The sequence below is a fragment of the Schistocerca americana genome, chromosome 4 (assembly GCF_021461395.2).
Source record: "Schistocerca americana isolate TAMUIC-IGC-003095 chromosome 4, iqSchAmer2.1, whole genome shotgun sequence".
NCBI lineage: Eukaryota > Metazoa > Arthropoda > Insecta > Orthoptera > Acrididae > Schistocerca > Schistocerca americana.
The window spans coordinates 225,297,851-225,323,328 of record NC_060122.1 but is presented as its reverse complement, the minus strand read 5'-3'; the positions used below and the strand labels follow the sequence as shown (position 1 = coordinate 225,323,328).

The 25,478-nt window shown below is 42.9% G+C and overlaps 1 protein-coding gene and 1 pseudogene across 1 annotated transcript in view; both read right to left on the bottom strand.

The window, feature by feature from the left end:
* The window catches only part of LOC124612643 (protein slit), an 814,493-nt gene that overhangs the window by 188,283 nt on the left and 600,732 nt on the right, over positions 1-25,478 (bottom strand). The window lies entirely within an intron of this gene.
* Positions 21,987-22,104, bottom strand: LOC124614621 (annotated as a pseudogene).

Here is a 25,478-nt window from a genome sequence, read left to right as displayed (position 1 = left end):
ATAGTACGTAAGAAGTGCATAGAGTTATCTGATGGAACAACGGGTGGGGGGTCTGTATAATACCATAACCGTATTATATCGTGAATTACGATATTTACAGATCAAAGTGATATTAACCACGTGTTCATGATAATAAAGTGTAACGTTGTGGAAGCAAATAATAATGCTACATACATAAAGCTTGAGTTTAGAGACTTCCTTGTTTCTTCAGCTTATATGTGTATGTGTTGTCGTTATTGTGGTTTTCAGTCCAGATACTGAGTTGATGCAGCTCTCCATGCTACTCGATCCTGTGCAAACCTCTTCATCTCCGAGTAACTGCTACAACCTACATCCTTCTGAATCTGCTTAGTGCATTCATCTCTTGGTTCCCCTCTAGATTTTTACCCTCCACGCTTCCCTCCAATATTAAATTGGTGCTCCCTTGATGCCTCAGAACTTGTCCTACCAACCGATCTCTTCTTTTAGTCAGGTATATATATAGGTATACGAGGGTGGTTTGAAAAGTTCTCGGAATCACCACGAGAGGTCAGAGCTAGCGCAACGAGTCGTTTACGTGACATTCATTGGACTGTTGACTGTAAACACATGCCACGTCAGTGCTCTTGGAAGAGAGCTGTGTGGCGGTGACGTGGCTCTGTTGTTTGTTGTTGTTCCCGCGTAGTGATTTGCGAAGTTGGAAAAAATCGAGATTCGAGCAGTGATTAAGTAGCTCGTAAAGAAAGATATGGAAGCAAAGGACATTCATGCCGATTTCCAGAATACACTGGGGGACTCTGCTCCTTCATTTTCAGCTGTTGCCGAGTGGACGAATGAATCTAAATTTGGTCGGGAGAGCTTAGATGATTGGTCTGCCATGATGTGTCACTACTCCAGAAATCATTGCAAAAGTGCACAAAATGGTGATGGCGGATCGCCGATTGAAAGTGCGTGAAATTGCTCAGGCTTGACAGATGTCATCTGAAAGTATATCACATTTTAACTGAAGAATTAGAAATGAAAAAATTATCTGTCAGAAGGGTGTTGCGACTCTTGATGCGCGCCCACACGCATGTGCTGTCGCCATGGCAAAATTACACGAACTAAGACATGAATTGTTGCCACACCCGCCTTATTTACCTGATATGGCTACGTCAGACGTCCCTCTCTTCCAAAAACTGAAAATTGTTCTTGGTGGACGAAGATTCACTTCACATGGAGAATTGATAGCCGGAGTTGACAACTATTTTGCAGGCCTGGAAGAAACTCATTTTCGAGATGAGATCAAGGCACTGGAACATCGGTGGACCAAGTGCATTGCATTGAAAAATAAAATAGTTTCAGTGATGTAAGTACTTTTTTTCTATTCCGTTTCGAGAACTTTTCGACCCACCCTCGTATATATAAGGTGCAATTTGTATAAGTGCAGATATTTCTGTGGTTGACTGAAGACGATGTACTGAAAAACATTACGTCAGTATTTATGTCATCTGCTGACTAATAATTATAGCTGTTACAATTTGTATGTTTTTACGTTGGGTAGAACCTCCCGGCCTATGTGGAAATACAAGCCATTAATACTTACTTTCCCCTTGGGAGCAGTCAAGTGTTGCAGTGTGGATGCGTGGAGCCAAAACAGTTAGCCTATACTGAAAGGTATACTCAATTTTATACACTGCTGGCCACCGTAAATGCAACACCAAGAAAGACAAGAGGTAGCACAACAAAATTTATTTTGTAGATAACATGTTGACCAAGTATCAAATGATTACGTTTACAGACGTCTGTGACATGTGGTTCCTGCCAGAATCAGTAGCCAGAGTAGCCGCCATTGTCGGAGATCACCGCTGCCACACGTCTCGGCATTGAGTCAAAGAGACGTTGAATGTGTTCCTGGGGTACAGCAGCCCAAGCACACGTTGCCAAAGATCATCTGGTGTGGCAGCTGGGGATGTAATCTGGGTCACTCGTTGAGCAACCATGGACCACATGTTTTCTATCGGCGAAAGATCCGGAGAGCGAGCCGGCCAGGGAAGCACTTCAATCTGGTTATTGACGAAGAACCTTTGGACAATGCGTGCCACGTGTGGCAGCGCATTATCCTGTTGAAATATGGCTGTGGCCGAGCCCTGAAGGTAAGGAAGGACAACAGGCTCCAGCACCTCGGATATGTAGCGCCGGCTATTCACAGTACCGGCAATGCGTACTAGAGGCGTGCGAGAGTAATATCCAATACCGCCCCATACCATAATACCCAGTGCAAGACCAGTGTGGCAGTGCATAATGCAGCTGTCCAGCATCCTCTCTCCACGGTGTCTCCACGCTCGAATCCGACCATCGTGGTGCTGCAGACAGAAGCGTGCCTCGTCAGTAAAGACAACGTCATTCCATTCTGCCGTCCACATCCGTCTGTCATCACACCATTGGCGACGGAGACGTCTGTGGTTCTGCGTCAATGGCAGACGAAGCAATGGACGTCTTGCGGACAGACCACTCTGCTGTAAACGGCGTCGAATGGTACGCGCAGACATTGGATGATGCGTTACAGACGCAATGTGCTGTGCTATCGTTCGGGATGTCACTGAGCGATCCGTCACTGCCATGCGCACAAGTTGCCTATCAGCACGTGCAGTGGTGCACCGAGGTGAATGCGATCGACCACGTCGGTCCGTCGTACCCTCCTGCATCCAACGGTCACATATCCGCATTACAGTTGTTTGGTTTCGTCCAACACGACAAGCGATTTCTCTGTATGATAATCCACAATCTCGGTAAGCCACTATCCTTCCTCTGTCGAACTCGGATACTTGATCAAACGATGTTCGCTGTTGTCTACGAGGCATAACTGATCGTCTTGTGAAACAACCACAAAGTAAACACACGTGTCGAAATCGCCAAACCTTAAATGGCGCTATGAGGTGGCGCCACAGGCGCGCGTGATGTGCGTCTGCAGCTGAAATTCTAATCAGTTGCATATCTCATCGCTGCAAACCCATGGTGTAAATTTCACTTGATTCGGATGCTTCCTTCAGGGTGTTGCATTTACGGTGGCCAGCAGTGTATATTAAAAAAGTGTCTACTGATCAAACTATGAGAAAAGTTCCTGTAATGACATATCCTGAAACCAATGCCTGCTGTCATACGGGCCGCTGAAGATCTGCAGTGCATAGCCTGCATTTTATTTACAGATAACGCAGGATTTTCAAGAGGTTGCGTAGTAAATTACCACAATACACAGATATGAATAGGTGCAAATCTCCCGGCAATCGTGAAATTGAGGCATCAGGATCCCTTCAGTACGAATGTAAGGGGAGGAATTGTTGATGACGGACTTATAGGTCCATGTGTCACAGATTTCTGCACGATATATTACCAATGCTATTGGAGAACTTTATTCTTGCAGAATACGAACGACTATGGTTTTTGCACGACAGGGCACCACCAAATTTTCTACGAATCCTGACACAGTACCTCACGGTAACTTTTCATGACCAACGGACTGGCCACAGAGGTCGGCTAGCGTGGCCGACTCATTCTCTGGGCCCGAATCCGATGGGTTTCTGGCTATTAGGGACTTCTAAAGACATTAATGTATACCCAACCATTCGACGACGTGCAACATTACAGGAACATATACGCATATGACAGATCCGAACTGAGCCAGATATATTAGAAAAAGCACCTTATTCACTGCGAAGAAGGGCTGAAGGACGTGTCAGGACGAGCGGTAACCACTTTCTGCACTGCCTACAGTGTCTGCTTCAACATGACAGACAGATGGGAATGAGAGGATGGACTGAAAAAGTGCCAAAAGTTCTGGCTGCAGCTGACAGAGATACGGGAAGTGTGCTCACTTCTGTCTGTATGTTCTGGCTAATCTCAGCAACCACTGCAGAGATTATCATCCTGTTTTGACTAATAGATAGATCGATTCACGAGGAATGTCGTGTATATGATTGTTATAAATATTTCGTGGAAACTGGCTGAACTATCATGAATTAAAGACCAGCGACACTATGAAAACGATCGCATTGACATCTAGTTGTGCAGCTGCTGCAACTCCAGATAAATTCGAGGCTTGAGCAAAAATAGACTGCTGATTTGTTGGTAAACCGCTTTACCTGAAAACTGAAAGGTCCTGGCCAGACCACGGATTTTTTTCACTCTCCTTTAACCTAGCATTTACCTCTCAAAGATGTGGATGATCAGAAGCGAAACGTGGCTTGGAGTCCATGTTAAATTGTAGGCCTCATTTTTAAAATTACACTGGAACTTGGGTTTGATGGGCTACTGCGGCCTTAGTAATGGAAACTCTTAGGACTGAATCCCAGGCGGACCACGAATTCTTTTCTCTTTCTTCTTCAACCTAGCAACCACTTCTCACTGATGTGGAGATTCGCCACAAACGGAACTGTTGATCGCCTTTTACCAGTGGGATAACTGGATAAGGGGACGCAATTCACCAACATGATGTCCAATTTAAATACTTACACGACGACATTGAGCTACTCGAAAGAATCTATACATATATTGCCTTCTATACATGTTACGGTTAAAGTTCTCCGCCATCTTTTTCTGCCTATATATGAAGGCTAAACCCAGGTACTACTGTAGAGTTTTTCAAAATGTTTTTCACAAATGGATACAATGATTCACATGGAAGATTGATGTGTATTATTTATAACCACTTGGTGCAAAATGGGTGAACTATGATGAATTACAGTCCCCAGCTACGTTTTTCCGTCTATGTGAAATCTGCTCTCAGTAACTACCGCATGGATTTTGTTTCTCACGCCGCACTGTGCGACCGCCCTGTCGACGAATGAGTGCCAAGGAGTCTTTGATGCACGGCTCGCTTTGTTAGCGTGTTGCGGTCGAGCAGTCCGCTCACGCCTTAAGGCGCTGCAGTACGCCGGCAAGTGTCATGTGCTGCTTTAATCGCTTAATTTATATGATAGTGATCATACTCAGTTACCTAGCGTTTTTCTCTTATTTTAGATCATCAGTCTACGCACTGTTCCTTCAACAAAATTGTCGCTCCGCCAGACAAGTCGTCCGTCCAGTCACAGATACAGTACCTAGTGCTACTCGTGCGAGGCCGGGGCGGATCGCTAGGAGAATAATACAGGGTGGCGCTTGAAAAACCAGCTTCGATGACTAGACTGCTCATTGTTGCCCGTGAATTTTCATATATTGTTCTAAAGCCGTTGCGTCTATGTTTCGTATTGGCAGTACGAAAACCATTGCAACTTGGTTAAGACGTTTGAAGCAAATATTTAAGCGAAATGTATCGTCTTCAAGAAAAAATGGCAGTAGTGAGGCGTACGTGTCTACCGCTTCGGGACATAGATTGCAAAGAAGTTTCCTGCATTTACATACCAGCAATGAGCGATACACAAGATGTGGTGACAAAGTGGCATACTACAGGGTCAGTTGCAAGCGGAAAAAGAATCGAGCCTTATCCGTTGTCACATCTGCTGTGATCACAGATATTCGAGAATGAATGGTTCTGAGTCCAAACAAGTCGACACGTAAACTGTCACAACAAGTGAACGTTTCACATAGGGTCTGTCTGTTGTGTATCACTTCATACACAACAGTAAGCAGAGATGGATTACAGAACGGTACGGCAACTATCGTCGTAAGAAAGCTGGCGCAGAAATGGTTAGTAAACAAGTAACACAGCAAACAGAAGATTTACAACTTGTATTTCTCCAACCGTATGAAGACTCGTTATAAATAATGCAACACGAAATATACAGTTACCATACTGTCAACGACGGGACTCCTTGAGGCAGCACGAGCTATGGTATCGAAGCTAAGTGGCTCCAAATGCGATTGGGTGAGCGGCTGCCGCCGGCTGTCCGATGGTGCGGTAGCATAGGGCACTCTTGGTACTTAGCCTCTGGAGGTGTGGCTTTGCAGATGTGCTTCATTGAGTTCGCCAGATTCTGCGCAACAACTATTGGAATGACAGAAACTTGCTATTCCATTACCAACTGTAGAGCGCCAGTGGGGTGGTATCAACCTGATGCCAAGTTATTAACATATTTTTCGCCGTACAGGAATGACGCTCTACAAAATTATGTGTGTCCAAGAACCGAAGGAGGAAGGCAACGGAAAATATGTGAGTTACTGTACCTGGCTATGTCAAACAATTGCGAGTGGAATGTTGGATCTGCTGCTGAATTTCATGAGTGGTGCACCTGGTTCAGTCAGACAGGAGATGTGAACTCCTAAAACTCCAGATACTCCTCAACAAATAGTCACCATACGATTAATGAGGAACCTCTTAATGGCGAAAAAATCGGTCTGTGGTGTGCCGTGTCATCAAGTCCTATTGTACGTCCCATACTTTTTGCAACAACAGTCAACACTGCTGTGTATATGCAGTCTTTGAGGAATTTTACTCACAGATAACATACGTAATCTGTCTAAACCGGATGGAGTGACCTGTCACATTTCACACGAGTCAGTTTGACGAAATCACAGAGGAAACGATTGTCAGCAAAGAATTGTGGTCGTTGCATTTGCCCAACCAAACCACATGTGGCTCTTATCCGTGGGGCAGTGTACAAGGAAATGTGTACACAAATAACACAATAACCTTCGAAGACATGAAGTATAATATTCGTATTGAAATTTTTAGAACTGATGCGGTAGAGTTGCGCAAAGTGATAGGACGCACGCAGGATCACATTGAAGCACAAGGGGGTTATTTTCAGCAACTAATGGAATGTAAAGAAAAAGACAAGTTTGTTTCAGTAAATATAGAGCTTTGCATTAGCTTACTTGCTATTTCTTTGTTATCTAATTATTATATGTTTATCTATTTGTTGTCGCAACTGCCCGTGGCAGTCAACAATTCGTACGTGATTGGCGAGCAGTCTGTACTCGGGATCCGTTTTTCGTACGGCAATCTGTACTAACAGCAAAATGATTCAAATGGCTCTAAGCACTATGGAACTTAACATCTGAGATCATCAGTCCCCTAGAACTTAGAACTACTTAAACCTAACTAACCTAAGGACATCACACACATCCATGCCCGAGGCAGGATTCGAACCTGCGACCGTAGGAGGCGCGCGGTTCCAGACTGAAGCGCCTAGAACCACTCGGCCACAACGGCCGGCTACTAACAGCAGCTTCTGGATTTATAAGTAAATATCTTTCTTACACCATGTCGAAATTACAGTTACTTTAAGTGATACGTGGCCCTTGCGTTGGAAAAGCACATTTCTGGTGGAAAATAGCACTTTTTCTTAAACTCTTTAAATCTATCGATAATATTTTAAAACTTCCTGTTGGCAAGGAATAAATGGGGCTGACCTAACGGGCGAACCGAATAAACATGCAGCAAGAGACGTGCCTTCCTACGAAAGTATACAAACATACCATACTCTTCATACAAAAAAAGGTATATTAATTATGAGCCTCCTGTGCCGAATGTCCTTTTCTTCAGACAAGATCAGCACGACGTTCAACTTTAATGTTGACAGACTTTCTCAGTAGAGACCTTGTCCGCGTTACCTTTATATCAGGCGTACCACCCAATATGGCCGCAGCAGCTAATAAGGAATTACGGCGTGACCCACACGCCTATAAACGTCGCCCGTGTAGGTGTCCACGGGGCAGATCGAATTCTATTTACACTGCGCCTTATAGAAAGCTCACTAATACTGGGTCGGTGCGGTGATGTACGGAGCTCGGCCGGTCCGTATCTTTGTTCATCGTCGCCCCCCTGTTGAATATGTATTAATTTAACGAGCGCGCCCGGGAAGATGACTGGCTGTTTTACTGTGGCTTTATTACGATTTATGGGCGCCTCGCCGGCCGGCCACGTGTGGGCGACGGCTCTCTAAATCCCGGGGACAATTAAAAGCGATGTCGGCACGCGGGCCTAATAAGCTGTTGAATATGCGCCGACACCACCCGGCCGCCCCGCTACTCAACAGGTGCCCGCGGATACAGTAGCTGCGCTCGGATTATCTCTTCGCGGACGCTTTCAACTGTTGTTCCTACCCGATGGTAACTGCAGGGAAGGGGCTGAAGACTTATCGAACACGTCGTGGTTTTCTCGGTTTTCCTCAGCAAGGCCTGGGGCCACAAATTTTGGGATGCTAGGCTCTCCCAGGTACATGCCAGGAGAAATGTGTGTGGTAGAGGTTTAAGGGTTCTTTCTTTGAAGAAATGGGAAATACGGAAGCGTCCGATCCCGCCCGTCTGCTTTGACCTATGACGTCACAAATATGGCGGAAACGACCTTAAACCACGATTCCAATATGGCGCATATAAAGTCGTTACGTACACATTATGAGGACGAAAATACATCGAGAAACAAACACACACACACACACACACACACACACACACACGTTCCACAAAAGCCTAATGACACTAACGGGACAAACGCGGGAAACAGGGGGTTTTTGGGTGGGGACAAACTAAATATAAACAAATTTAGACACCCACCCCCATACAAAACCACGCAAAACGACGAAAAAACAGACATCACAAAACTCCCCAAATACCACTAAACACAATATTATCTGGAATCAGACACTTCCCTTGACCTATATAGCTCAAAAAATCTCCCAACATTCACAGCCACACATTGGGATCGAACACTTCCCTTGACCTGTTATCCTTACGACATCTCCACATACAGCCGTCCCTGGTCCGAGACGCCGGAACTTTAAGTAAGCCTCATTTCTTCACGACATACTGAGCACTTCACGGCTTCATCCAGAAATCCGAATAGTTGAAGAAATTTTATTAGAGACAACGCACTGTCCCCCATCATAGCCGACAACCGAAAACTGTTGACCCTGTCAGTCATATCCATACCTACCAAAGACATAAAAAAAGCAATTTACCAAAATTCACACACGACGCCACACTCGCAAACCAAACCAAAAACATCACCTAACACACCACCAGAGAGCACCACCGATCACATCAAAACGACACCTACAAACACGCCACACTCACAAACTAAATTCCGCGCCGTCGTGACGTCACACACCACAACAGCCTTACGTCACGGATCAAAGCCGACGGGTGGGATCGGACGCTTCGGTCGACCCAAGAAATGTTTTAGACCGGCTGGTAACACCTACTAACGACCTCTTGGTAAGTTTTTGTGTGAAGATAGTCAAATGTGTGTTGAAGGCTACAGACTATACCTACGAGTTACAACATATTCACAATAAGATTCCACAGCAATCCAGGAAATACTTATTTTATTGTAATTCTGCTCCTGGGCCACAAAAGTTTATCAGTCAGGTAATCAATTTCGGTCAGGCCTAGAGCTGTAAAACTAGTGTAGGCTACCATGGACTGTCTTCAGTCAATATAGTCTGTGGTAGTTTTCCCAGTAGACTTGACCGGTTAAATGGCACTGAGCATTATGGGACTTAACATCTGAGGTCATCAGTCCCCTAGACTTAGAACTACTTAAACCTAACTAACCTAAGGACATCACACACATCCATGCCCGAGGTAGGATTCGAATCTGCGATCGTAGCGGTCGCACGGTTTCCGACTGAAGCGCCTAGAACCGCTCGGCCACTGACCGGTTAAGATCCTGCCCGTGTTACCTGTACATTCGGTGTGTTGAGTACCTACCAGGCGTTACCTCGTTTTTATCGCTTTGTCTGGATACGCAACCAGTGTCTTAGTACATTCTCCTAGAAACCGGATGTGGTGAAACGTCTAGAAACTGATTGAGGGTATATAAAGAACTGCGTATCAAGCGGAACATTTTTGCTCTACGTACTTATCCTCCTGTCTGTCTATTAAGGGGAGCCGGAGGTGCCTATGCTGCCCATGTTAAAATCACTAAGTTTGAGGAACATTTATGAATAAACTACCAAATACAAAAGTTTGAATTTTTTTTACATATAGAGTGGTTTAGTATTGCAGTTATGACAGAGGGATTTTGGAGTATCTTTTCTAGTTTCCTTCCAATTATTTTTTTATTAATGACCCAATTTTTTTACAATTAATTGCTTTATAATTAAACTGAAATGAAACTACTGAACATATTGCCAATGGCTGTGTTACAATGTACGTTTGACCACTAGGAGTGCTGTATAAAAATTTCATCTCTCTAGCTTGAGTGGATTTTGAGAAAATGTTCCTTATATGCGAAGATTGTCTATGAATAACAGAAACATGGTTTACGTAAGTTCGACGAAGTATTGAAGTGATGTTTGGTATAAAGGTTTCCACAACTAACTGTTTGATATACTTTCATTTTGCAACTTTTTAATTTTAGCTTCTTGTTGAGAAAATTGCGTTTTCCTAGCGCTATATGTTAAATACGTATTGTTTTTTTTAGCTCATCCCTCTGTTTCACGTTACAAATCAACAATCTGAAATGGAACCTGACAGTAAGAATCTGTCTATAAATACTGTTTACTTTTCAGTAAAAGTCACGAGGATATGTTCCATACGTTACCTGGCCCTTAATACACCCTCACTCACTTTCTAGTAATTTCACCACTTCTGGTATTTAAGAGAATCTAATAAGACACTTGTCGCATACGTAAAGAAAGCGATCGTTATGACGTAACGCCCAACATGTCTGCAACGCACATAATGTACAGATAATGTGGGTATGATCTTAACTGACCAAAACTACTAGGAAAACTGTAGCAGTCTACGCTTACTTATAACTGTGTGGTCCATGGTAGTTTTACACCTCTGATCAAAAGCAACCACGCTTTTCCGTTTCGTGAAGGGAACAACTCTGCACTTCTCCACATTAAGAGCGAGTTTCCATTCTTTGCACCAGGCTGATATCTGTCAAGTTCCATTTGGACGGACTACAATTACTACCGTACAAAATACCACTATGCAAAACGGCGTCATCTGCAATAAATCTGTTACTTCTCACTACTTTCGTCTTTTTTCGGTTTACTCTTAATCCACAGTGTGAGCTCATTAAACTGTTCATTCCGGTCAATTGTTGCTTCAATTCGTCCTCACATTAAAAAATGATAGCAATATCACCAGCGAATGTGTTAATTTAAATCCATTCGCCCTAATTTTTATCACACTCCTGAATATTACATTTCTTTCATTGAGTTTTCGATACACACATTAAACAGTAGGGGCAAAATGCTGCATCCCTGTCTTATTCCCCTCCAGATACGAGCACTTCGTTTTTGGTTTTCCATTCACATTAATCACTTAACGGAGAGTGTCATTTGTAGGAGTAAACCGAAGAAAGACCAAAGTAGTGAGAAGTATCAGAAATTCGAATAACGAGGAACAACATACTGAAGGTCACGAATTATACGAAGTGAAGGAATTTTGCCTTCTTGGAAGTTAAATAATACAAGTCAGATGAAGCAAGGAGGACATAAAAACACACTGGAAAAGAGAACATTCCTGACCAGGAGCAGTCTATTAGAAATCCGCCGTAACTGCAGTATGAAAATTCTGAGAATGTACGTTTGGAGCAAATCATATAGGAAAAGAAGAGAATCGAAGTATTTGAGAAGTGGCACTGTAATAGAAGGGTGCTGAAAATTGCATGGATTGATAAGGTAAGGAATGAGGAAGTTCTCCACAGAGTCGCTGAGGAGAGAAATCTCTCAAAAATATTGAAAGAAAGAAGGAACATAGTGATAGGAGATGTATGAAGACATTAGGGGATAACTACTATTGTACTTGAAGGAGCTGTTAAGGGTAAAAACTGTAAGGAAGGGGTGGAATATAACCAACAAATAATTGAAGTCCTAGGTTGCAAGTGCTACTCTGAGATGAAGAAGTTGGCACAGGAGAGGAATCCACGGCGGGTTGCAATCTGTAAATTAACGAAAAAAAAGTAAATAACATGAACAGCGACGGCTCTATTGCTTCCCTAAGGGCACATCAGATATTATTTCAGTGTGTAAAGCCGGCCCTTCATCCAGGCTAAAGTGTTGCTCCTATCAGGGTATATATATATATATATATATATATATATATATATATATATATATATATAATGTTCAAATGTGTGTGAAATCTTACGGGACTTAGCTGCTAATGCCATCAGTCCCTAAGCTTACACACTACTTAACCTAAATTATCCTAAGGGAAAACACACACACACACACACACACACACACACACACACACACACACACACACACCCATGCAAGAGGGAAGACTCCAACCTCCACCGGGAGAAGCCGCACTGCAGCGCCCTTAGACCGCTCGGCTAAAGCCACGCGGCAGAGTATTTTCGATACAGTAATAAGTGTGTTTAGATATCCCATAGCAACTTTTTTTTCGATATGATACTAAAATGAAGTTTGTCACAAGTTTGGAACCGCATAACGAACCAAGGTTTCTATGCCCACGGTGCTGGTGATATTATGTGAAGCGTGCAACTAGAGATCTGCATGATCGATTCTTTCGAAGCAAATGCTGCCCTTGAAGGGGAAAATCGTTTTTTCCAGATTAATGAAATAAAATGCATATGGGACAGCTGTATGAGTGAGAAATGTACGTTAGAGCTGTGGACGTGAGACTGTTAATGATGTATAATAAATAAGTATGGATTATGAGGAAAGCATATAAATTTCGCGGATTTGCGCGCCTTTCTATACTCGTAATACCATGGTGTCATGTTTAAAGACAAAATGTGTTACGAAAACGTAAGTCATAATGAAAATTTTCAAAACAGAAGCAACTGCTAAAAAGTGGAAAGAAACTAAACAGAGATGGCAAAGTTAAGTTTTTAGTAGACCGAATGAGTACGCCTTGAATAAAAGATTGTTCACTGTAACCGCTAACATAGTTTGTGGAACTCATTTCGTCTCCTGATCAACATCTGTCTAAGAGAACAGGAAAGAGATCTGATAATTCGAACAGAATGCATGCGAATGGCGCCTCAAAATTAGGAAGATTGGCTATAAAATAAAAATAGAAGTAATCAAAAATTGGTAGTAAAAAAGCTGCAGCGAGTGATGATGAAATATCACTTTCTTTCCAGGAAAAACAGAAGGAATGGTGGTATGATAGGGATCCACGTTCACGTCCACTCAACACCAAGGTAAGGACGGTTAATTTTAGAGACAAACTAGTATTTGCGAGGATAAACCATTCTGTCTGTTGTAGGACTGTTAATCGGTAAGCAATTATAGAGTATTTCATTTTATTTTGCTACGCCTAGGTCTAACATATCTGAATATGTAAGCAGTTAGTTACATTTACAACTTCAAATAGTTTATAACGTTCATTACTTAACAAGACATAAAAGAGAGAAGATATAAATCAGTTTGGCCGTGGAAAGTAATAATTTTAATGCATTCATATTAAGCTTGAGGCAGACGGTGAGAAACGGCATTAAAATGCCAGCTTATTTGTGGAATACCATGTGCTTAAGTAAAAAAGTCTTGGGACGAGGTTTGCGCAACAGCCGTAACTCTCGCGAGCCAAACAATATTATTTTTCCCTGTAAAGACGGCGTGTTGTCGGCGCCTTCGCCACGGCATTATGAGGGCTACAGCGGCTGGCGGGAGGAGCGCAGATTTACTGCCCGCGGTCCTCGCCCAGCTTACCACCAAATGAAGAGTTATGTCGGCGAGCGGCCAAGCGCGAGGGGAGTGCTCCTTATTGATAAGGGGGCAGCCGCCGCCTCGGAAACAACTTCGCGACGCCAGGGAAACGCTGCCGGTGGTACACCTGCTGCGGAGATAATCGAGCAAAGTGAGGCCGTGACTCTACTGCTGCGGTCCGCACGTGGCGGGACACAGAAACGCTACTGTCCTTTTCGAAAAATCCTCTCCACTTTAGTAGCTGTCGCCAATCGCGAGGGCACATCTACATCGAGGGGTTGCAATAATATCTCTATTTTCTGCCTCCAATGTGGTTATGAAGCAAATTAGTAATTTTGAAATAAATAAAGCTGTTAGGAGGGAGTAAATACAACCAACGATTACATACGTCACAGATCATAATACACTACTGGTCATTAAAATTGCTACACCAAGAAGAAATGCAGATGATAAACGGGTATTCATTGGACAAATATATTACACTAGAACTGACATGTGATTACATTTACACGGAATTTGGGTGCATAGATCCTCAGAAATCAGTACCCAGAACAACCACCTCTGGCCGTAATAACGGCATAGATACACCTGGGCATTGAGTGAAACAGAGCTTGGATGGCGTGTACAGGTACAGCTGCCCATGCAGCTTCAACTCGATACCACAGTTCATCAAGAATAGTGACTGCCGTATTGTGACGAGCCAGTTGCTCGGCCGCCATTGACCAGACGTTTTCAATTGGTGAGAGATCTGGAGAATGTGCTGGCCAGGGCAGCAGTCGAACATTTTCTGTATCCAGAAAGGCCCGTACAGGACCTGCAACATGCGATCGTGCATTATCCTGCTGAAATGTAGGGTTTCGCAGCGATCGAATGAAGGGTACAGCCCGGGTCGTAACACATTTGAAATGTAACGTCCACCGTTCAAATTGCCATCAATGAGAACGAAAGGTGACCGAGACGTGTAACCAATGGCACACCATACCATCACGCCGGGTGATACGCCAGTATGGCGATGTAGAATACACGCTTCCAATGAGCGTTCACCGCGATGTCGCCAAACACGGATCCGACGATCATGATGCTGTAAACAGAACCTGGATTCATCCGAAAAAATTACGTTTTGCCATTCGTACACCCAGGTTCGTCGTTGAGTACACCATCGCAGGCGCTTCTGTCTGTGGTGCAGCATCAAGGGTAACCGCAGCGATGGTCTCCGAGCTGATAGTCCATGCTGCTGCAAACGTCTTCGAACTGTTCGTGCAGATGGTTGTTGTCTTGCAAACGTCCCCATCTGTTGACTCAGGGATCGAGACGTGGCTGCACGATCCTTTACAGCCATGCGGATAAGATGGCTGTCATCTCGACTGCTAGTGATACGAGGCCACTGGGATCCAGAACGCCGTTCCGTATTGCCGTCCTGAACCCACCGATTCCATATTCTGCTAACAGTCATTGGATCTCGACCAACGCGAGCAGCAATGTGCGATACGATAAACCGGAATCGCGATAGGCTACAATCCGACCTTTATCAAAGTCGGAAACGTGATGGTACGCATTTCTCCTCCTTACACGAGGCATCACAACAACGTTTCACCAGCAACGCCGGTCAACTGCTTTTTGTGTATGAGAAATTGGTTGGAAACTTTCCTCATGTCAGCGCGTTGTATGTGTCGCCACCGGCGCCAACCTTGTGTGAATGCTCTGAAAAGCTAATCATTCGCATATCACAGCATCTTCTTCCTGTCGGTTAAATTTCGCGTCTGTAGCACGTCATCTTCGTGGTGTAGCAATTTTAATGGCCATTTGTGTAGTTATGAAGCAAATAAGTAATTTTGAAATAAATAAAGCTGTTAGCAGCGAGTTAATACAACCACCGATTACATACGTCACAGATCATAATAACAACAATTCACCTGTATCTCCCTTTTTTTGTTTTTTGCTCTTTCTTTCCGAAGACATAGACAAGGAATTAAGTCAGCTATTCAAATAGATAAACAACGTTCAGTAACTGAGTATCATCATTTTCACATAACTTAAGTGATGAAGCGACACACGGCAGGACAGTTGTCTGGAGGCATGGGTTTTGTGTGTTCTATATGCATTGACGTTTGGAGTGACATCTCATGGCAATGATGGGACCACATCGTGATGTAAGTAATATGTTTATGAGCAATGTAAATATTGTACGCAAATCATTGATGTAGGTGTTTGTGAGCGGCTTCAGTATGTATCACCGGCTGGCCGACGTGGCACAAATGAAAGAAAAAACACGCATGAAGTATAAGTTTAGCTCGTGTTAAAGCACTCCTCTTCTGAAGCTTCTTACCCACTTCGACGCACTGTTGAGATCTGTTACCACAATTCTTTGTCGTGGACTTTTTGAGGCAGCCTTCTTCGCCGAGCCACACAAAGAATCATGTCCACATCTAGGTCTGATTCAAGGAAGGAGGAAAGCTGAAAGCTGAAAGCTGAGTCATCTGCTGTGCTGCTGTATACAAACGAAGCAAAGTCGCTGAAGTAGATTACTCACGGCATAAAAAATAAACCACCACATATTTAGGATTCGCATGTTATTTCGCTATGCAGTTGTTCTCAAACGAACGCAGGAAAACCATTGGTCAAAAATATTATTTTATTTCAAACCGTAAGTCTCACATTACAGGCTGACGTGGTTATCTTCTCTTTATAGGCCATATTTATTATGATTATCAAAGTTTAGTATCTCACTTCCCGTTGTTTGAAGAGTCTGAGTGAATTAAGAGTGCTAATTGTGACTGCTAATTCTGATGGAAGCAGAAATTGGCAGTCCGAAATTATCGTCATATTTCCTCCACATAACTGAGGGGTTAACGCTACGTTAAAAGAAAGAGTGAGAAAAATGGACGGTGCTGGGATTAGATCCCACACTCTTTCGGTCTACAGCCACACACTGAACCGCTAAACCTCCACATCAGATGCAAATCGGGCCATTCTTGCTGCATTCTCAAGGCACAGCTGCTCCCTCGAATTATGGCGACTGTTCATTAGACGGCAATGGCAGGATTTTCATAGCTTAACTTTAATCCGTCATAATTCAATTTGCACGAAACATTTATAAATTACATAAAAAGACATTCCTCGTGAATCAGTATATCTATTTGTCAAAACCCGATTAAAATTCCTACAGCAGTTTTTGAGATTAGCCTACACATACATACGGAGGTGAGCAAGCGGTTTCAGTATATACAACGAGAAAAGACATTGTAATTTGGTCTCTGCAGCCACTTTCAAGTGCTTCATTATTATCCTAGGATAAGCAGTCGCGTTATATGTCATAGAATATGTCAAGAATATCATATGCAACGTATGAATATACAGGGAATACCACATAAACGCCATTTAATACGGTATGTCAAACCAGCATCAATATCGATGTATCAGCGGCGAAATAGCTATTCCTGGTGTTGCGTTGTGAATTGTGCTAATTTTGGAGTGGGAGCTATACACAGTCCATCCCAAAGAAGAGGTGACTGATGTGTAGTAAAATACAAGACGCTGGTTGTTTCTACTATTCATGCCTTTTTTGGTCAAAATAGTCTCCTTGTGAGTCAAAACACAACTGAAAGCATTGGGAAAATTATTCGAAACAATTCCGATAGTCAACCATTGGAATTGCCTTCAGGACTGTTGTCGTAGTTTTCCGGATATCGGAAATCGTGTCGAAACATCGACTATTCATCGCCATTTTCAGTTTGGGAAAGAGCCAGAAGTGGCACGGAGCCAAATCAGGCGAATAAGGAGGGTGGTCAAGCGCAATTATACCTTTTTAAGCGAAGAAATGGCGTACGATCTTGCTTTTGTGCGCCGGAGCATTGACATGCAACAAACACCATGTTCCTTGGTTGCGATGTTCGGGTCTCACTCTAACAATACTCGCCCATTAATGAATTATAACACCAAAGTAATAATGTGCATTCACCATTTCACCTTCTGGACTGAACTCCTTTGGAATCAAAGAAAATTGTGGGCAGTGTCTTAACACGACTTCTCTGCATTCGCACTTTTTTCGGTTTCGGAGATTCTGGACCTTTCCATTCCAAGCTCTGGTGCTTTGTAAGTGGCTCATACTGAAAACACCATGTTTCATCACCAGTTACGATGCATTACAAGAAGTCTGGGTCCCCATCGGCCGACTGTTTCATGTCTCTGCAGTGTTTCACTCTGAAATGTTTTTGATCGTCCATGAGTGAGCGGGGCACAAAGCGACAACAGTTCTATTTGCCCAAATTTTCAGTCACAATGCGATGCACAGTAGTTATAGGAATTTCAGTGAGCTCCTCAATTAACCTGGTAGATGCACAACGATCATTTCGAAGAATTTCAGTCACTTTTCGAACATTTTCTTCAAGTGTCGCTGAAGCTCCTGGACATCTATCATCTTCAAAGCCCTCTCTTCCATCACGAAATCTTGCATACCACTAAAAATGTTTTTACGACTCATTGTTTCACTAGCATAAACTCAATGTACCATTTCAAAAGTTTCTGTGGCACTCTTACCCACTTTGAAACAAAACTTAATGTTGCTCCATTGCTGTTTTCATAACCGAGGGTCAAGACGTACTGTTCCAGTTTTGTTTACTACGAGCAATGTGTGATGCCAACGCTTGTCCTTTTATAACGGCAGGTAGTCGAAATACCCTGCTACTTAATTCCTGCATCAGATCACAGATGGCAGTGGCGGTCCAGCGAATATAAAATCAGTCACACTTTCTGTGGGGCGGACTTTGTATTTCTTAATTTTTTTCTCTGCGCCTCCCCTTTGAGAATGGAAGACGACTTACTTAAATATGTAGGTTTTATTCTACAGTTCAATTTTTGACCCAACTGGTTCCTCGCTAAGGAATGCCATTTGCTTTGTTTTAAACCATTTCCAATGTTAATATACGACCCGTCAATGACGGAAAGAATCGGTCGTAAATTGCCCAAACACAGCGTAAAGGTTATTTATGTTGTTGTGGTTGTGGTTAGTGTTTAACGTCCCGTCGACAACGAGGTCATTAGAGACGGAGCGCAAGCTCGGGTGAGGGAAGGATGGGGAAGGAAATTGGCCGTGCCCTTTCAAAGGAACCATCCCGGCATTTGCCTGAAGCGATTTAGGGAAATCACGGAAAACCTAAATCAGGATGGCCGGAGACGGGATTGAACCGTCGTCCTCCCGAATGCGAGTCCAGTGTGCTAACCACTGCGCCACCTCGCTCGGTGGTTATTTATGGACAAAGAAGATAAGAGAGTACTTTAGATCAGCAAAGAAAAAGAGGGACTCACTCGCTATGTTGGGAGTATACCGCTTACCGTGTGGACGCGGTGTAGTTTATGTTGCAATGACGATTCATCACTACCAGGTTCATCGAACATAAAAGGTACTGGAGGCTGGGACAGGTGAAGAAATAAGCCGTGGAGGAACACTTACTGTGTCAGACCGAACACATAATGGTATTCGCTGCAAACCCACTGAAAGTCAAGACAGTGGTTTTAACAACGAAGAAGGAAGCGTAAAGATAAACGGATCCTGGTTCCGGTGCTGCAGCGAACGACCGTTGCGGCCAACAAGGTGAGAAACTCAGCAGTAATGATCAGGAAAAGAACCTCAGACGTTGTCGCGACAGGTACATGAACTACCTTGTCGCAGGCCCAACCCTGTCCGCCAATAGCAGTTCAGTCAATACACAACTGAAGCATTGGGAAAATGTTGCTCGCGCTGATGAAACGCCAGAAAAATATTTAAACAAACGTCGGCAGAGATCCCGAGACAAAAGGCAACAGGCAATACGTCAAAGTTAAAATTGTTGTCAAAGCTTTGGGCTACGAGGCGAAAAAGAAATTTCTATTTCTTTGACCCTTTAACAGGATGTACGTCCATGGGTTGTTGTCGGCCGTATTTAACTCTTCGAGGAAACGGTGAATCACCGTGACAAATCCAACAGTCAGCAGTGAGGCAAGAAATGGTGTGTCGGTCACGCTGAAGGTTTAATCTCCGCAAGAATTCGTACGTGCACCAGGCGACACCGTTAAGAGGTATGCGGGGAAGGCTGAAAATACGCGAGGAAGAGAGCGAATAAATACCGTGTGGAGGACGAGGACCGGGATGATTCATTGAGAGAGAACTTCAGAAGAGTCTAATTCTGATCCACACAAGAGCTATTCTCGGGATGTTAACTGGTGTCCGGCGCTCTAAAGCCCAGGCGTAATGGGAAGAGTGCTTTGGAGATAAGACGTTTGCTCTACAGAAGATACTAGTGAAATGGAAATTAACCCGGAGGTAAAAAGGTCATTTTACTACTGACATGGCGTGCAGATGTGAAGATGTGACTCAAATGGTAATGTGCGTCCTCAGACGTCAAAAACAAGTGATCAAATTCAGGTTGTTTTTGTGAAAGATGCACTTTTTTGGACTCCTCCTCGTTGTCCTCCTCCTCTTTGTCGTAATCATTATTATAATTAATTTGCTATCATCACAATCGCCACCACCACCACCACCACCACCACCACCAACATTACCATCAACACCCTTTGTCATCACTGAAGTTGCCATCGTTGTCAGCGTCAATGGATCATTACGATAAGTTATTGCCATCGTAACAAGGCATTTGTCATCATAAACATTCATTTGTTATAATCATAATCTATTTGTCATCATAATTATCATCTCCATCACCATCCATAAACAATTGTTGTTGTCATCATTATCATCATCATCATCATCACAATAAGCATCATCAACATCAGGAAATCAATGGTAAATCACCTAGACCAGGTGCTATCAATATGGAGCTTCGAAAGTATTGTGCAACAAAGTCGTGAAACTAATAACAAGGTTATTCAAGAAAATATTCCACTGAGACGTAATACCTAAGAAAATGAATCTACGTTACATTCCTATCATATTTGAGAAACGAAATCACAAACTTTGGTCGAATATCGAGGAGTTTGTGTTACAAATTCTTTAATGAGAATTTTAAGGAAAATAATAAAACAGTGGCAGCCGGTGGATCACGTATAGACTGTATTTTCACGTTTGACAAATTTTGGACAATGTAGAGAAAAATTAAAAAGCACTGGATTATTTCTCATAGAAGTAAAAAAGGCATGTGAAACCACTACACGAAAAATACTTTGGAAAGCATTACACAGCAGACGTAGAGGATCACTTAATAAAAATAATCAAGACAATATATCTTAAGTAAAAACATATACTTTTACAGAAATTCAAAACAAGCAAATATCTATTACAAGGCTGCCCCATGTCATCTACATCTACATGATTACACTGCAGTTCACAATTAAGTGCCTGACAGAGGGTCATTCAACCACTTTCAAATTATTTCTCTACCGTTCCACTCTCGAACAGCGCGCCGGAAAAACGAACACTAAATCTTATCGTGCGAGCTCTGATTTCTTATTGATGATGATCATCTCTCCCTCTGTAGGTGGCTGCCAAAAAAATATATTCACTCTCTGAGCAGAAATTTGGTGGTTGAAATTTCATACTGTTTTAATTATTTCCATCCCAATTCACGTATTACATCCGTGGCACACTCTCCTCTATTTCGCCGAAACCACAACACGAGCTGCTCTTCTATGGACATTTTGGATGTCCCCTGTAAAGCCTAAATGACGCGGATCACTCACCGCACAGGAATACTTCAGAAGAGGGAGGACATGCTTAGTTTAAGCAGTCTCTTTACTACCCCTCTTGCATTGTTAATGTGTTCTGCCAACAAATCGAAGTCTTTGGTTTGCTTTCACCACCACTGCTATTCACTATGTTTCAGTCTCAGGAACTGGTCTCGTAAATTTAAGAGAATGGGTTTGGAGACTGAAATTGCAACATATCAACACCAGTTATTATTTGCTGATGACCAAGTCGTCATAGCTTAAGATGGGGACGGTGGAAATTATGCATGTAATCAGCTAGCAATGGTACAAAAAGGTTTTCAGATTAATTATCGAAAAACAGATTATCTTACTAATGATATGGATGACAGGGAAAAAGGTAAAAACTGTCAACTGTTTTTGCAAACTGGAGTCCTGTTAAGAAAAAAGAGGGAAATTGAAATTTAGAAATTAATAAAATAATTATTAAAGAACGCACGGTCACTGGGAGTGCTCAGTTCAGTCTTATGGAGCAGGAATGCGATGAACAGAACAAAAAGCCTCATATTCAAATCGATATTAGAGAGCATAGTTCTAATGGAGCAAACTACTGAACTCCGTCCGGCCTCGGGAGGCCGAACGGTACCGACCGGCTGCCGTGTCGTCCTCAGCCCGCAGGCGTCACTGGATGCGGATATGGAGGGGTATGTGATCAGCACACCGCTCTCCCGGCCGTAGGTCAGTTTACGAGACCGGAGCCGCTGCTTCTCAGTCAAGTAGTTCCTCAGTTTGCCTCACAACTACTGAGTGCATCCCGCTTGCCAACAGCGCTCGGCAGACCGGATGGTCACCCATCCAAGTGCTAGCCCAGCCCGACAGCGCTTAACTTCATTGATCTGACGGAAACCGGTATTACCACTGCGGTAAGGCCGTTGGCTTTATGGAGCAGAGACATGAACAATTATTCAGAAACATGTTAAACATCAGAGATGGATTTCTAGAGAAGATCAGCAAGAATCGCAAGGAAAGACCACGTAAGGAGGATAGAAGTGATAAGGATAATGTAAGTGAAAAAAGGAATAGGGGATGTCATCATCGGATACTGGGGTGGAAAAATGAGGGAAGAAGAAGACTACCTTGCTTTGAAATATGCAGATGCCAATGAGAAGATCTGGAGCAGAAGAAGTGGATACGCACTATCAAACTATCTGGAGGATCATCTTGAAGAGAGAGTTTTTAGTATACTAAGTATACACATTGTCCAACGTATTTTCTAATGTAATGGAACCACGTTCAACTAGCTCGTCTCTTTGATATTTCCTTGTATTTTTCGATCCAGCTACGAATTTCCTTAGCGCATCCATCATTCATTACAGTAACAATCACGTCTTCTCTTTCAGTCTGTTTCCCGATTTATTCATTGTTTTTCGGTCTCTCCTGGTAATTCTCAAGAAACATCTCCCAATTGTACATTGAACATATTCTAAGTGTTTGAATAGTAATCGTATAAGAAGACTGTCTCAAGGACATAAATCAAAACCGGTAATACAATCATATTGTAATATCTCTGTTTAAAAGACATTTGGAAAGTTAGTTCAATAGCTCTACAGATAATTTTTGCCCTTCTCGATTGTTTCTTTTGTTATCTACGCAATCCTTGTCATCAACTGTGCCAGGTACAAACTCTTATCCACTGATTCTGTGGTTCCATTGTTAATATGCACTATTTTCTGCTTAATTGATTACACATTTAGTTTCATTATGATTTTGGAGTCTTATTTCAAGCTTCTTCTGTTGGTTGTTGATGTTTACCTGCTCTGAAGGCAAACATCGGAAGAATAAAGGTAGTGGCTCGGATATGTTCTGTCAACCTATCTTCCTGTCTCCAGAGTTGAGCGCATTCGGGACGACGACGGTTCAATCCCGTCTCCGGCCATCCTGATTTAGGTTTTCCGTGATTTCCCTAAATCGTTTCAGGCAAATGCCGGGATGGTTCCTTTGAAAGGGCACGGCCGATTTCCTTCCCAATCCTTCCCTAACCTGAGCTTGCGCTCCGTCTCTAATGACCTCGCTGTCGACGGGACGTTAAACACTAACCACCACCACCACCACCACCACCAGAGTTGAGATCTGAAAACTTCCTCTGGAATTGCTGAGAATAGTTTTGAATGTCTTTGCTTGACGCGTCTTACAATTCTTTTAGGCACTTTCCTTCAGAAGTCTCCTGGGCACTCCTACATTTTTATACTTTTCAGTGAGCTAACAAAGCTTTGATGAGTGGCTGTTTCTCAAGAGCTGTTCACATAGATTTTAATGGATTGTCAAATGCTTTGTAAGAAACCACGAATCTTAGGCAAAACGGTGATTCATAGTCATTGCTATGTTCATTTAGGACTTCGCATTTGGTCTAAATTCATAGCCGTAATGCGACTGAGAGGGAAACGTCAGGTATAACTATCACTTTTTGATCAGCTCATTACAGTCAGCTTGCGTCTAGGTGCGTTGCTTTGGTGATGGCGGTGTTCGCTGCAGAGGAAATCTGATACCTGTAGGTAGTGATTATGACGACGATTATGGCAATGATGATAATGAAGTTGATGCACCGCCAAATGTGAAAGAATCCCGTGGTAGAGAGATTGATGAATACCAGCGCCCAAAAAACATCAAATGATGAAAAGTTTTTGGGTAGTGTATGTCACAGTAAGCCATGGTTGCAAAATATTGACACGAATTAGTTAACTAAAAGCGGGACACTTAGTGGAGGCCAGGCCAGAGGAAGACCAGTTTGGGTTCCAGAGAAATTTAGAAACTCGTGAGGCAATACTGGCCCTGTGACAAACCTTGTAGGTAGGTTGAGGAAAGACAAACGTACCTTTTAGCGTTTATGGGTTTAGAGGAAGCTTTTGACGCTGTTGACTAGACTACACTGAAAGTTTGAAGGTAGCAGGGGTGAAATACAGGAAGTGAAAGGGTTTTTACAACTTGTATAGAAACCAAAATACAGTAATAAGATCGAAATATATAAAAGGGGAGTCGTAGTTGAGAAGGATGTGAGACAAGGTTGTAGCCTGTCCACAATGTTATTCAGTCTGTAAACCGAGGAAGCAGTGATGGAAACGGTGGAGAAATGAGGGAAGGAAATTAAATTTCATCGAAAGGAAAGAAAAATTTTGACACTTTCCGACGTCACTGTAATTCTGTGAGGTAGCTATGGACGTGCAAAAAATGGTTCAGATGGCTCTGAGCACTATGGGACTTAACATCTGTGGTCATCAGTCCCCTAGAACTTAGAACTACTTAAACCTAACTAACCTAAGGACATCACACGCATTCATGCCCGAGGCAGGATTCGAACCTGCGACCGTAGCGGTCACGTGGTTCCAAACTGAAGCGCCTAGAACCGCACGGCCACACCGGCAAGCTATGAACGTGCAAGACCAGTTGAATGGAGTGGATAGAGTCTTGATCAGAGATTATGAATTGAACCTCAATAAAAGAAAAGCAACGGTAATGGAATGTAGTCGAATTAAATCAGATGATGCTGAGGGGATTAGAGTAGGAAATGAGACACTAAAAGTACTAGTTTTGCTATTTGAAAACCAAAAAGCTAATGATAGCCAAAGTAGGGAAGACAGAAAATACAAACTGGCAATAACAATAAAAATAGAAATCTGTTATCATCTAAAAGGTGAAGTCTTTTCTAAAGGCAATTATTGGCGTTTAGCCTTGTTTGGTAGTGAAACATGGACGATAAGAAGACAAGGGATATAAACTTTTGAAATGTGGTATTACAGGAGAATGTTGACGAGTGGATAGCAGATGAAATAACAAACGAGGTACTAAAGAGGACTGGGGAAAAAAGAAATAATATGACACAATCTTTAATAGTGGACGAATACATTCGTGCATTTATTCTGGCGTACGCAAATTGTAATCTGGCTGTTGTCTTAAGCCATGGCATGTGATTTTTCTTGTTTTTATAGCAATTTTATTTATGACAATAGCCGCTCGGCTTCAGTTAGTGCAAATTACTTCCATGTGATAGAACGAGGCCCACTCCTTCAGAAAAAGATATTTCTAGAGATATCGAAACCTAGGTCAAGGGCTAAATAAACATTTCGTTTGCAACTGGCTGGCTGAATTTTTCGACCTCTTCATATGACACAGTTTTACGAGAAGAAGGGCTTGGTTAATACAACACAACCTGAAGCATCAAAGAACCGTCACTATGGTAATGTAAGGAAGTGCAGGGAGTAAACAAGTGTGGACGGAGGCCAAGTCTTGAATACAACAAGTAGGTTGAAATGGATA